The sequence below is a fragment of the Lissotriton vulgaris genome, chromosome 1_1 (assembly GCF_964263255.1).
Source record: "Lissotriton vulgaris chromosome 1_1, aLisVul1.2, whole genome shotgun sequence".
Lineage (NCBI taxonomy): Eukaryota > Metazoa > Chordata > Amphibia > Caudata > Salamandridae > Lissotriton > Lissotriton vulgaris.
In genome coordinates this window covers 105615734-105631711 of record NC_141685.1, presented here as the reverse complement: position 1 = coordinate 105631711, position 15978 = coordinate 105615734, and positions in this window count along the sequence as shown.

Below are 15978 nucleotides of genomic sequence, written 5' to 3'. Positions count from 1 at the left end.
CCTCCTCTTTTCGTTCCTTTGCTTCTGAATTTTTTCATCTTAATTCTACACCCGATACCCCACCTCATACTCTTTGGGATTCCTTCAAGGCCACAGCCCGAGGTTTTATTATTGACTTCGTATCTAAAAAGAAGAAAAAGTTCCTTCAAAACCGTAAACTCACTCTCGCACATATTAAATCTTTGGAACATCAATTCTACACCTCCTCTGATAAGATTATGTCCCCTGAATTGCTTAAAGCTAAGATTGCTTTTAACAAACTTACCACAGATTCTGCCTCTTCTTTTCTCCTCCGGAGCAGCGCCCGTTTTTATGGAGGTCGAAACAGGTCAGGTAAATTGTTGGCTAACTATTTAAAGTCTCGTAAAGAACGTACCAATATTGATTCTATCTACTCCCCCTCTAATGTACTTCTTCATACCAATGCAGAAATTTTGGAACAATTCCACGCTTTCTATGAGACTCTATATACTCCGGAAAACCCTCCCACCCCAGAGCTTATTCAATCTTATTTTGATAACATACCTCGCCCAGATACTTCCCACCTCGATATTTCGGCTGTTGATTCTGACCTCACGCTCTTGGAACTGTCCTCTGCTCTATCCTCCCTCACTAAAGGCAAAACCCCAGGACCTGATGGCTTCCCAGTTGAATTTTACCTTCATTTTTCGGATATTCTTTTACCCAAACTTTTATCACTCTTTCAGTCTTTTTGTTCCACTGGTTCAGCCCAAGGCTCTTTTCAGGACGCTACCATATGCCTTATCCCTAAAGATGGTAGAGACCCTAAATTCTGTAAAAATTATCGACCCATATCTCTAGTTAATGTAGATTATAAAATTTTTGCGAAACTATTGGCTCTTCGCCTTGACCCACTTTTACCACATCTCATAGGGAAAGAACAATGCGGCTTTGTTAAGGGCCGTTTGACCTCGGATAACTCTAGACTCTTCCTTAATGTTTTAAGTAAAGCCCCTTCACTATCGATTCCCCTTGCAGCCATTTCCGTGGATGCTGAGAAAGCCTTTGACCGGGTTGATTGGTCCTTTCTTCTGGCCTCCTTAAAATGGCATGGCTTTAACCCCAAATTCATATCTTATATTTCTTTGATTTATTCTATGCCCAGAGCTTCTGTTCTCGTTAATGGTCAACTCACTTCCCCATTCACACTCCAACGTGGTGTTCGACAAGGCTGTCCCCTATCACCTCTTTTATTTATTTTGGCGTTGGAACCTTTCCTTACCTCCATTCGCAATAATCCAGCCATTTCTGGTTTCCCGTACGGTAAACGTCATCTTAAATTGTCTGCATATGCTGACGATATTCTTTTGTTTATTTCTGATCCGCCCACATCAGTCCCTGCTTTATTAGACGAATTTCACAAATTCTCCGTGGTTTCTGGTTACAAAATAAACTCGGACAAAACAGAGATCCTTCCTTTAACAAAATTTTGTCTCCCCCACTATTTCACGGCCACTGGCTTTGCTTGGAATTCTACGAAAATTAAATATCTCGGTGTTCTGTTTTCTAGCTCTATATCTTCCTCTATTCAACTTAACATGAATGCAGTCATAACTAGAATGGACTCCTTACTCACCTCTTGGAATCCACTATTTCTTTCCTGGTGGGGCCGCCTTGACTCCATCAGAATGATGATTGCCCCTATTCTGATTTATTTGCTATCCATGCTCCCACTTCGTATTCCGGCCTCCTATTTCCGTCGCATTGATTCTACGTTATCCAAATTTCTTTGGAAGCAGAAAAAAGCCCGCATTTCGCTTCTCAACCTACGTAAATCTAAGCTTAATGGAGGTACCAACTTTCCAGATTTTCGCCTCTACCATAAATCTTTTTCCCTTCGACAGGCTTCCCGCTGGTTATCCCAGGAACCCTCCCCTTTCTCTCCCCTCTGGCTTTCTGTTGAACAGGAATTACTGCTTCCATACTCTTTCCAGGAAGTAATTCGTTTTACCTCTAAAGCCCCATGCCTTAATCCTCTTTTATTCAAGCATACTTCTTTTCTTCTACGCCCTTTAGTTTCCCCTACCTCAGTGACACAGGAATCATTCCTACTATTGCCTATATGGTACAACTCACTTATATTAATTAACAATCGTCCTATTGCATGGCCCTCTTGGAGAGCGAAAGGTATCATTTGGATCCGTCACCTTTTTGATGGCTCCTCCCCTTGTTCATTTCCTGCATTTCGTTCTCAGTTCCAATGCCCTCCTTCTTTTGCAAAGAAATTCCCTATCCTTATGGAAACTATTCTAGATCGTTATTACTCTCTTCCCTCTGACGACCTACCTACCTCATCTTCTTCTCTACTCACTGTCCTCTCCACAACTCCTAAAGCTTCTATCATTTACCGCTACTTTTCAGCCCCCAATCCAGATCGTCTCAAATCTAAATTAGAATTGTCTTGGGAAACAGACTTACATTCTTCATGGCCGACCTCTCTTTGGGACAAAATATGGGCTCGATCCTTGAGGATCTCCCGTACTGCCTCTCTTACTCAATCCCTATTTTTCTTTTATCACAGACTCTACCTCTCTCCTCTCTCTATCTCTCGCTTTCAACCTGATGCAACATCTGAGTGTTGGACTTGTAACGCCCCTTCTGCTGATCTTTTTCACCTCTTCTTTCTCTGTCCTTCAACTCGTATTTTCTGGTCTCAGCTCTTCTCCCGCCTTTCTCGCATTTTCAATCTCTCTATTCAATTTTCTACTTCTTTGGTATTTCTTGGCAGCCTTTCAGAAGACATTGACCTCCCCCCACACTCTCGTGGTCTTTTTGACCTTATGCTAGCTCTGGCCTTACAGCATATTGTTTCTAATTGGAAATCTTTGAACAAAGTATCTCTCAATTGTTGGTGGAATCTTGTATGTCATTCACATAGACTTGATGTGGCCTTTGCTTCCTCCTGTAAACCCTCCCGAAATGTTGAACTTTATTGGTTACCTCTTACTCTCCACCTTGATCAATCTGCGAAAAAATGTTACTCTCCACTATCTTCGGATAATTTCAAGCCCCCCTGAACACATGTACTCTTGCCTGAAGTTTTTCTGCATGTTATTTTTCATTCTCAATATTGTAATAATTTAACTCATATGGACCTCATTCCTACTTCTTTTTCATTCATGCAATTACTTATACGATGATTTTTTACTGTACTTTTGACTGCCATTTACTATATTTCTTATTGTTGCTTACCCATCTTCTATGATGAATACCATGTTTGCTTTTCCTTTTCTCCTCCCTCCCCCTCCCTCCTTCCCTCCCCATAACTTAAAATGCTTTGTTTTTTCATCGTGATATTGGCTGCTTCTATTTTACCTTGTCCCAGTTTATAACCTCTTTTTCTCATATTTGCTGATATCACCTTATTGTATTACTTATTTTATCTCTAATAAAGCTTTCAAACATAAAAAAAGAATAAAACTTGGTTCCTCCTGCAAAAAAAAAAAAAAAAAAAAAAAAAAAAAAAAAAAAAAAAAAGGTGTCATTAAACATGCCCCTGACATATTTAAAGACCCTGTTAGGGCTAGAATTCTCAATGTGAGAATTGACAAAAAATATAAACCTCCTCTCAATGATCCCGCCTACATCAAAGTCAACTCCCTTAAGATTCTCTGGTGGTAGCTAATGCTAGAAAACGGGCTAATTCTCAGACCTCTGGTGAGGCACCACCTCCGGCAAGAAGTATAAATTATTAGATGCTTCCGGCAAACGAGTTGCTGCTCAAGCAGCTAATCACTGGCGGATAGCTAACACACAAGCATTACTTGCTAGGTATGATAGGGCTCACTATGACCAACTAGAAACCCTATTGCAACATTTACCAGATCAATACAAGACCAAGGCCAATGATCTCATCCAAGAGGGTAAATTAATAACCAATGCATCAATCAAGTGTGCCCTTGATGCAGCAGACACCGCCTCTCGGGCCTTTAACACTAGCATGTTACTCAGACAACATGCTTGGTTGCACATTTCTGGCTTCAAACAGGAGGTACAAACAACTATCCTCAACCAGGTGTTCAATCAGCAACACCTTTATGGACCGGCTGTAGACACCCAAAAATTAAAAAGGACACGGAGACTGCTAAATCCATGGGAGCATTACAGTCTCCATCGACACGTGGTTCCTTTCGCAGCTCCTTCTACAGAGGATAATCCAAGAACATTGGTAGAGACACTACGTCCTCTTCATACAAAAACACCATATAAACATATAACAGTAGGGGATATTTTAGAGGTGGATACAGGGAAAGTAACAACAAAGGGAGAGGTTGAGGTAACAACAACACTCGCACCTCCCCCGCTAGTAAGCAGGTACTTCCCTCCAGCCCATTCCACTCCGGTATGAGGAAGACTATCACAGTTCCTACCTGTCTGGAATTCCATCACTATGGACAAGTGGGTAAGACATATTATCCAGTATGGCTACTGCCTGGAACTTTCTGCTACTCCCCTCAACTTACCACCCAAACAGCGTCCAATGTCCGGGGAACATCTAACACTCCTCAAACAAGAAGTTCTTTCACTGCTTCAAAAGCATGCAATAGAACCAGTTCCCATACAACATCAATGAACAGGGGTTCACTCCCTGTATTTCCTAATCCCCAAAAAAGACGGGACTCTAAGACCAATACTGGACCCTAGACCTCTTAATTTCTACGTCCAATCAGATCATTTTCACTTGATCTCAAGGTCCTTCCACTGCTTTAAAGAGGCGACTTCCTTGCCACTCTTGATCTCAAGGACTTCTACTTCCACACTCCCATTCACCCTGCTCACAGGAAATACTCAAGATTTACAGTGGACGGCCAGCATTATCCGTTCAAGGTCCATCCATTTGGGGTGACCACAGCACTCAGGGTGTTCACAAAGTGCCTTGCAGTAGTAGCAGCGCACTTAAGAAGGCAGCAAATCCACGCATTTCCATACCTGGACAACTGGCTCTTAAAAGTCAAGTCATACGTCAGTGTGTTCATCACACTTATCAAATGATCCAGCTATTACACGACTTAGGGATCACACTAAAGTACACCAAGTCACACCTTCAACCCTCCTACATACATCAGTATCTAGGAGCTACAATAGACACTTGCAAAGCTCTAGCATACCCCAATCCAGCCAGGATAGGCAGCATGCAAACCCTCATCACCAAGTTTCAGCCTCAACACTCTCTATAGGAATGATGGCCTCTTGCATTTTCATCGTACCTCACGCAAGACTTCAGATGCGCCCTTTACAAGCATGTTTGGCATGTCAGTGGACTCAGGCTCAGGGACAATTTATAGATCTGATGTTGGTAGACAGCCAAACACATCGCTCTCTGCAGTGGTGGAACACAAAAAACCTTTCCGAAGGACGGCCGTTCCTAGAGCCCGTTTCACAAATAGTGCTAACAACAGACGCATCACTCACCGGCTGGGGAGCCCATCTCCCAAATCACACAATTCAGGGCAAGTGGACCACTCAACAAAAAGCGCTCCACATCAGTCACCTAGAACCACTGGCAATATTTCTAGTTCCAAGTACATCTTCTCCACAAGGCTGCCTTAGTCCGGATGGACAATATGACAGCAATGTACTACATACAAAAGCAAGGAGGAACACATTCTTTGCAGCTGTCTCACCTAGCGCAAAGTATATGGAGGTGGGTCATTACACAAAACATATATCTCTTGGCAGAACATCTTCCAGGAGTAAACAATCAGATAGCGGATCTGTTAAGTCGTCAGACTCAACAAATACACGAATGGGAACTTAATCCACAAGTCCTTCAACCTTTCTTCCAAATGTGGGGCCAACCAGACATAGATCTGTTCGCCACACACTCAAACGCAAAATGCCACACCTTGGCTGCCAGGTTCCCAAACCCGTTGTCCAAGGGCAATGCAATATGGATGAACTGGTCAGGGAGATTTGCATACGCTTTTCCGCCACTCCCACTCATCCCACTAGTAGTACGCAAGCTCAAACATTAGTCTCTCAAGATGATCCTGGTTGCTCCCACATGGGCACGGCAACCATGGTTCACAACACTCCTCGAACTCTCAATAGTTCCACACCAAAAACTACATCTGTCCCCAAAACTGCTGACGCAGAACAATGGAGAGATAAGGCACCCAGATCCAGCACAACTGAATCTAGCAATCTGGCTCCTGAAATCTTGGAGTTCAGTTACCTGAACCTCCCACGGACTGTATGAATATTATTAAAGAAGCCAAACGCCCGACTACTAGAGCTTGCAATGCAGCTAAATGGAAAAGATTTGTCATTTACTACAATAAGAACAAAATTGACCCATTAGATGCTTCAATTCAGAACATTATTTGCTATTTACTACATCTACAAAGATGAAATCTTGCATACTCCTCAATCAGATTACATCTAGCTGCTCTTGCAGCCTACTTACAAAACAGGCAACATTTGTCATTGTTTAGGGTACCTGCTATCAAAGCCTTCATGGAAGGCCTTAAAAGAATTATTTCAACCGGACTGCCACCATCTCCAGTGTGGAACCTAAACATTGTTCTTACTAGGCTCATGGGTCCCCCGTTTGAGCCTTTACACAAATGCGAATTACAATTCCTTACATGGAAAGTAGCTTTCCTTGTCGCAATCACCTCTCTCAGGAGAGTAAGTGAGATTCCGGCTTTAACGGTACAAGAACCATTTTTACAAATACATCGCAACAAAGTGGTTCTTAGAACATTTCTTCCAAAGGTGATTCCTCCATTCCATCTTAATCAATCAGCAGAGTTACCAGTATTTTTCCAAAACCCTGATTCTGTAGTGGAAAGAGGTCTCCACACCCTTGATGTCAAAAGAGCTTTACTTTATTACATAGACAGGACTAAAGCCTTTAGGAAAACAAAACAACTGTTTGTGGCTTTCTCACCACCTCATAAAGGCAACTCAATTTTCAATGCTGGAATTGCCAGGTGGATAGTAAAATGCATTCAAATATGCTATCAGAAAGCAAAATGCATGTTAACAATTCCCCCTAGAAGGCACTCAACACGCAAACTAGGGGCTTCCATGGCATTCTTAGGGAACATTCCCCTAGAAGACATTTGTAAGGCAGCAACATGTTCTACTACATACACCTTCACCAAACACTATTGTGTAGATGTACAGGCAAACACTTTTTCAAACCACTGCAACATATACAGGCAACCACCGCTAGGGGAGACACGGTTGTACAATCTATGCACAGAGTGTGAATTCTGCGACTCATATGCCTAGAACGGAAAATGTTATTTACCAGTATGCATCTGTTCTTGGCATGTATAGCTGCAGAGATTCACACGCCCCCCACCTCCTAGAAACCTGTATCTGTTCCAAATGTTATCTTAGATACTTTCTCAAGGACATCTTACAAACTCCATCATTTCCCTTCATGGCGAAAAACAATCTGAGGATGGAGTTGATGCCCATGCGCACTAACGTCCAAAGGAGAAGTCCCCTATCTTGTGACTACAAAAGACTTCTTCCAAGACAACAACAAGGTGCAAGCATCCGAGCCCCACACCAGATGGCCATCTATGCACAGAGTGTGAATCTCTGCAGCTCTACATGCCAAGAACAGATGCACACTGGTAAGTAGCATTTTCCTTCCTACAGGGAGTGGAGATTTGTATTTGTATTTGTAGTTGAATTTATAGGGCGCGCAGCTACCCACAAGGGGTCTCCCGGCGCCAATAGAGAAATAATTACGCATCGTGATGCCAAGGACAGCTAGAGAAACAAAGGTGATAAGCCCCCTCTTGGCTCTCCCTGACCTGGATGGGGTAACTGGAACAAAGAGGGTTTTATAGCCATCCAGGTGCTAATTATTGTCTCCAGCCCAAGTTTCCTGGAGGCATATCACATCAAAACTCTTAACAAGGGCCAACCATTCGGTGTTCACAATCTTACTCTTCAGCCCCGCGATATTCCAAGAAAGAAATGTACCCCCTCCATTCACAATCAATACCTGTTCCGGGGGCGATACATTTCGCTGGGATGCGGGTGCCACAGGGTCCGAGGGACCCACTCATCATCAATCGCAATCTTCCTATGAGCCCAGCGGAGTACACCCATTTGCTGTGCTTACCACTATAATCCCCTCTGCACGACCCCTATGGCCCACCTCTTGGAGCCGCTTGGGCAGGGACTGTAGGCGGTAATAATTGGGTCTGTAGAAGTATCCCAGCGGGAGTGTCAAGATTGCTGAGTTCCAACACCTGTAGTTAGACTGGGCAACCGTGCTTAAGATTCGGCTTACCATGACTGGATTGTTAAAATTGATGATAATGCAGTCCCCCAGCCAGGATTTCTTGGCGCTACCAACCCACTGTGTCCGGCGCACCATGAGAATTTGGTTTTCAACCCTAAGCCCAGGGGCAATGTTTTAATTGAGCCAGTGCACCACCTTATTGTTCAGCTGGTAAAAGTCTTCCTTGGTCCCGGGGTTGAGGCATGGTACTCTAGCTAACACCACAACAAGCGTCGTGGACTCTGGTAGGAGATGAATAGAGCCCAAACTAGGATAATAGTTATTCTAGTCCCGGGGGCATGGCTTCCAGCCCTTCCCACCTATCATCGCAACTGTACAATCCGCCCACTTTGAAACCCTGAGACTGAAAAGATACTGGGTTCTGGGTGCCCCCGCCCACCTCCGGTTGGCTAAACCGTGCTGGGGGTCAGTCCTGGGCAATAGGTGCCGTTGTATCTCCTACCATGTGACTAGGTTGCTTCGTGATAGACTCTGCTCTGTCTCCTGCTTCTGTGCCACTACTACTGGGACTGGAAATGGTGGTCGAGATCGTAGGCCTTGTAAGAGGGATACTTGTGGAGAGAAGGACACGGTCCCTTTGCAAGTAGCTATCAGTGCAGACAGGTTGCTTTCCAGTGCAGAAAGTCGGAGTAGGATGGGGTCCAATTTAGTTCCAAGTGCTGACAGCAAGGCTGCTTTGAGCATATCTAATGAAATTGCATCCAGGTTAGGCACTTCTGGTTGCATGTCAGGAGGACACATTATCCAGTATTAGGAAGCACATAGAGCAGAAGATTGTAGAGCTGGAATTGTTTAACGTAGCCCATGAAAAAACTCAGGTCTTCCCCCTTACTTAATTTTATAGTAACACAATAGAGAGGCTGGGCTCGTTTGTTATTATCAAGGAGCCTAGAACGATGAAACTGAACCTTGTCAAATCGAGTAACCTCTGGTATACGGCCACATGCAGAGGAAAGAGGAAGGCTTTAACTATAGCCCTGCGCAAGAAAGACTTGACATTAGTAAGAGGAGGCAGAAAGGAGTACTCAAGAGCCACAGTTTTAGCGAAGCGTGACTGGGAGGAACAGCACTGGCAGGAGCTTAAATCTGCCTCCCAGATGAAAGACCCAACCTTATTTTGGGAGTTAATTAATAAAGCCAATAGAAGGGGAGCTAATCCTAACCCAAACCACATTACAGAGCAACAATGGTACACCCATTTTCTCAACCTGTACTGTGGCGTAGGAGAATCTCAGTCCCCACAAAGCGCTCCTGTAAGATCTGGATCAGAGAACTCTGTACCAGCAGAACCCTTTTCAATCAAAGAGGTACATGTGGTCATTAAGGGTATAGCCCCGGGAAAGGCTGCCGGCCCGATGGTCTTCCTGGAGACCTACTCTTATATGATCCTGTGCTTTGGGCCACATTTATTTCCCTCCTAATGAATCTTATTGCAAGGGGCCGCGCCATCCCCGATTCGTGGAAGGGAGCTGAGGTGGTAACCATATATAAAAAAGTTGCTAGAGGACCCTGCCAACTACAGGCCGATTAGCTTAATCGATGTAATCCAGAAGGTAGTTGGCAGGGTAATTGTCTCCAGGATAGGGACTTGGATGGAAGAAGGGAACATTCTCTCACACTTCCAGGCAGGTTTCAGACAGAAGGTGGGTACGATGGACCAGGTATTCAGATTTTTTATGGTTTACTGGAAAATCGTGACCATCGGGAAAGGCAGTCTATACCTGGGATTTATAGACCTAAAGACTGTCTTCGACTTGGTGCCCCACGATAAACTTTGGCAGGTGCTGCAAGACCTGGGCCTCACCATTTCTTTTCTTGATTTTATTAAGAAACTTCACGAGGGGAACTATGCCAAAATCAGATGGGGGATCAGGGGCAGTTGACAGAGAGGGTGGCAGTGAACAGGGGGTACGCCAGGGCTGTGTGTTGGCCCCGACTTTGTTCTCTCTCTTCGTTAATGGGGTGGTAGACCGTTTGAGAGAGGACCCAGCCGATGCCCCAGTCCTGGCGGTGGAGAAAACACCTGCCCTGCTCTTTGCCGATGACACCCTCCTGATCTCTAAAAGCCCAGCAGGCCTTCAAAAACTGCTGGATAGGTTTAGCTTGTTATGTGTGGAAAGGGGCCTAACCATCAACACCAAGACCAAGCTAATGACCCTGTCACCTTCAAAAAGATTTAGGAATAACATCTCCCTTAATGGTATTCCACTAGAGGTGGTTGAGTCGTTTGACTATTTGGGAGTTCGGGTTAATAACAGGATGAATTGGAACTCCCACATGGCCAAAATGCTTCTCAACCACAAGCGAGTGTCAGTAGCAATTCTAAGAGAGCAGTGAGTGTCTACTAGTAAACCAATAGCTCCGGCCCTTAAGGGAAAGCATTGTCTTCAGCAGTATACATGTCTGAATTATGGGGGTTTGAGAACACCATTGACCTGGTTAGATCTGAGAATAAGTTCATTAGAGGTCTGGTTTCTCTTCCAGCCTCCACCCCTTTAAAGCCCCTCTGTCAGGACATGGGTAAACGCTCGATTAAAGGCATAGTACGTCTTTGCCCTCCATTATTTTGAGTACGTTTTAAGAAGGACGCCTGAACAGCCAAATTATGCAGCAGCCTTCGAGGAACTCATTAAATTGAACACCTGTAATAAGATCAAGTGGATAAGCAAACTTAGGCAGCTTGTCTCAAATATAGGGTTGAGCGAAACGTGGGCCAGCCAGTGCCCGCCACCCAAGCAAACAACTAGGAAAGTATATTGGGAATGGGTGCAGGCGGAGGAGTTACATAGTTCCAAATGGGGGCCCCTTACCGAGCAGTTTCTGGAGCACAAACCTGTTAGGAAGCTCGAACCATTTCTCGACTTGATTCAAAATCCCAGAGACAGGACACTCTATATAAAGCTGAGGTTTGGAACCCTCCCGATTAATGAAATCACAGCAGGCTGGAACAAGTGTAATTCTACATCTGTTCCCTGCCCAGGGTGTACAGCTCCCACGGAGTCACTAGCCCATTTTCTTTTTGCATGTAAAGCATATAGGGTTGCGAGAAGAATATGGCTGAAGCCAATCTGCAAAGAGCTGGGTTTTAGGCACCACAGGATGGCTCAACGTATCTTAGCATCTGATACTACGTCCTTGGTCATTGTCTGCGGGGTAGCAAAGTACCTGGGTAGTGCTTGGCATACCCGTACAAAGTTGTTAAAGAAAAACATGAGTTAGGAGCTAGCGGGTCCACTCAGATTGCTGTTCCTCGAGTGTACTGTAGCGGCACTTTAGGTTTTTTTGTACATATTATTTTTATTGCATTTTATTGTCCTGTATATTGGTTGTATGTATAAATGGATTGTTTTTATGATTGGAGGATGTGCATACTTTTATGATAACATTTTTATTGAATAAAGTACATACAACAACAACAACACTTCTAGGTGGACTGCTGAAGATGACGGTGATCCAATGTTCTTTTTGCGGTTTCAAGGGCCCCCAACCAAAGGGCGCTTCCTCTTAGCGCCTCCTGGGCCCCACCCCTTGCCAGGGGTCATGTCAGAGGCTGACCTAAAAATTGGAGACTGGGCACCGACCCGTGTGACAACAACTGGTGTAAGGGGGACGATACCCCCGGCCTGGTCCTGAGGCATATCTTGAGGTATGTCCACCAAGGCTCCTTCAGGGGACTGAGTATGGGAACCAGCATATGGAGCAACAGAAGAAACCACTAGGGAAGGGTGGGAAGGTGAGCGAGATAATTGTCTAATAGCCAGTTCAATCTCCTTGTCCAGAACCCCAGCAGCATGCTGCAAAAAAGCATCCTATCTATGACTTTTATGGGTTTTTTCCATTTATAAAACCGAATAAAGTTTGTTGAATCCCCTAGTGTTTAGAAGAAACATAGATTAGACAGTACTGGACCTTAAAGTGAGCCTTTTCTGCCTGCTATTGCTGCATTTGGTGAGCCAAGTCTACACAGGAAGTAACTTGATTGGTATGAAATAAAATCTTAGGCATCGCTATCACCTTATTATACCTTTAGGGCCCGATGTAGGTAATCTCAATTTTCCCGATTCTTAAATACCGAATTTTACCGATTCGGTATTTAAGAATCGGTAAATATGATGTAGGTAAAAAATAGGTAAAATTTACCAATTCGGTAATATTCCTTATTACCACATCGGTAATACCGATTCGGTAATGAGGAATACCTTCCCATTCATTCCTATGGGCCTGGAATGAATAGGAAGCCATTCACTATTACCGATTCAATAAATACCGGATCGGTAATAGCGGGAGCATATTCAAGGGTGACAGGGTGTCACATTGACACCCTGTTACACCCCTGAATCGTCCATGTGGCGCACATACATGCCCTAAGGGCATGTATGTCTGCCACATGGCACTTTGAAAAAAGCAAATAATTGCTTTTTTAAAGGTATTTGGTATTTACCACCAACTTGTAGTTAGTGGTAAATATGTTATGTTATGTTATGCTAACCATATTTATTGAGCGCACAGATGCCCCAGCAAAGGGGCGTCCTGGCGCTGGAAGAACCGAAATCCGGACACAGGTAATACCAAAGAGAACAATACAGCAACCTTAAAGATCCAATGGAAAAAGAAAAGTTTTTACCGCTCCCCTAAAAGTCAAACGATCGTCAATAGCGCGGATGAACACAGGAAGAGAGTTCCACAGCTTAGCAGCAAGCACACGAAAGGAGCGGCCGCCAGTTCTGGTCCTCTTAAAGCGTGGAACTGTAGCCAAATGAAGACAAGAAGACCTCAGAGAGCGAGTGGGAACGTAGGGGGAAATGAGGTGCTCCAGGATCTGAGGGGACGCATGTTTCAGAATATTAAACGAAAGGCAGAGGGATTTGAACTTAATTCGCTGGCAACCGGTAGCCAGTGGAGCTTCTGAATGTTTTTTTTGGCTGAGCAAAATCTCGGTAGGCCAACCAGAGCCCTGGCGGCAGCATTCTGCACGCGTTGGAGTCTTAAGAGTTCAGCCTGATTAGCTCCAAGCAAAAGGGAGCTTGCATAATCCAATCTAAACAGGATCGTAGCTTGTAAATAAGCTGTCTAGTAGGAGCATCAAAGAATCTGAAGGTAGATCTGAGTCTGCGGAGAGTGCCAAAACAAGTGGAAGCCATCTTTTTTTGTATGGATGACAAAGTTAAGTTGGGGATCGAGCCAGACCCTTGGACTGATCATTTTTTAATTCCTTTCCTGATAGCTGAAACCCGGAAATTCTTTTCTAACTCCTTAAAAGGTACAGATAACCCCTATATAAAACCCACTCCGAATTGGAAGGCACTAGCCAGAAGGGCCGATATTGTTGAAAATCTTAAAAATGATTTACCAATTTTCGCCGATTGTACCTGTCCAGACTATCAAAGCTTTTGTGACTGGATTGCTGGAGCGGGCAAGCTGCTCATACCAGCTAATAGTGAGAACATGAAACCTAGGAATAAGAAAAAAAATGCCCCGTGGTTTTCATCAGCCCTTAAGGCCGAGCTAGGTGAAGTGAAAACTCTAGAACGGAGGTGGCGTCGTAATTACGACACAGCTGCACGTAAAACCTATATAGCAGCTAGACGAAAATATCATGTAGGATTAAAACTAGCAAAAAAAGCCCATTACCTACAGGCCATTTCTTCTGCAGGCCAAGAACAAAAAGCTATCTTTAGGATCGTTAAGGATTTTATCAAGCCCTCAGCTCTATCGCAAGAGATCCCTCCATCACAAGATCTCTGTAACACGATATCTGATTATTTCGATAATAAAATCCTAACTATCACTAATACCTTCCCTTCAGATATTACCTTCACAACGGATGGTGAACAGATAGCGAAGATGACTTCCCCCCTCCGCTTTGACGAGTTCTGCCCAGTCCCCCTGGAGGAAACTGCCAAAGCCATTCTAGCCAGCAAATCAGGTTCCCCTTTTGACCCCTGTCCTCCTCCGGTGTTGCACCATCTAATAGAGATAGTTAATCCCATGATTAACAGTATCATCAACTCTTCTCTAGCAACAGCAAGTATCCCAGAGGACTGGAAACTTGCAGCTGTAAAGCCACTCCAAAAAAAGGCCATGGCCGATCCTACTACCCTGTCCAACCTGCGCCCGATCTCTTTGCTACCCATCCTATCTAAGCTGACTGAAAAGTTTGTCAATAGTCAACTGACAAACTTTTTGGAGAAGAATAACGTTCTCCATTCAAATCAGTCTGGCTTTCGGTCAGAACATTCTACCGAATCAGCTCTATTATATTCTGCTGAAACCTTAAGAGCAGCAATGGATCGGGGAAAACAGGCTGTCCTTATCCTTCTTGACCTGTCGGCAGCCTTCGATACCGTGTCCCACAACATCTTACTGGACCGGTTGGCTGCCGCAGGGGTGGGAGGACAGGTGCTGACCTGGTGTAGGAACTTCCTCACAAACAGACGCCAAATAACAGTGCTTGGCCCATATCAGTCTGAGGCTAAAAACGTCAGCTCAGGGGTGCCACAGGGCTCCAGCTTGAGCCCTGTCCTTTTCAATCTATATATGACACCCCTGATGAACTTGATCGAGTCATTCAAGATCAGTTCTATCTCATACGCTGACGACACCCAACTGATTCTGGTGCTGGATAAGGAACAACCAGGTGCCGAGGAAGACCTTAGGAATTGTCTTGCAGCGACATTCAAGTGGATGAATAACAACCATCTAAAGTGCAACGCCGGAAAAACGGAAATCTTACCCATAGGGATCAATAATCTTTTTTCCCCGTCAGCTTGCTGGCCATCGGATGCAGAAGCTCCACCTAACACAATTGCATCCGCCCGTAACCTAGGCATAAAGTTTGACAACTGCCTATCCTTCAAACCTCAGGCTGTAGCAGTGGCAGGTATGTGCTTTCAAATTATCAAAGCACTTAGGAAATTTTTTGACCTCCTTCCCCTTTCGGCGAGGAATACAGTCGCAGTGGCCTTAATAAATTCCAGGCTAGATTACTGCAATGGACTCTATGCTGGAGCAAATAAAATCGTGCTCCACAAATTGCAGATGATCCAAAACGCGGCTGCCCGCCTCGTACTGCGTCTGCCCCGCAGATCATCTGCCTCTGCAGCTCTAAATACCTTACACTGGCTGCCAATAGGAAAGAGAATTTTGTTTAAACTTCTCCTGATTACTTTTAGAGCCTTCCATCAACGTGGCCCGACCTATTTACGAAGGGGGTTCAAAAGATACTACCCAGCACGCTGCCTAAGATCTGCCAGTCAGAATTTACTTACTATTCCCCGCTTTAAACTGGCTACAAAGGGTGGCAAATCCATCTTTGTACTGGGAACTAAGGCCTGGAATAAACTTCCCCTTCCCTTGCGTTCTTTTTCCCAAGAGGCCCCTTTCAGGAAGGCACTGAAAACCTGGATTTTCTCCATGCCTGACTCAATGTGTAGAACCCTAGTGTAGAGGCTGTGTTTAAAAAACTGGACTTCTTTCCCTATCCAACCCTTCCATCTGGGCTGTGTAAGCGCCAAGATACTCCTTGGAGTGGTAGCAGCGCTCTATAAATGCCCATTACAATTACAATTACAATTACCCCCAGGTTTTTAACCTCGGTGACAGGAATAGGGTTCGGGTCAAGCTCAGATGGCCACCATTTATCACCCCAAAGATGGCTCTGCTTACCGACAATGAGCACCTCGGTT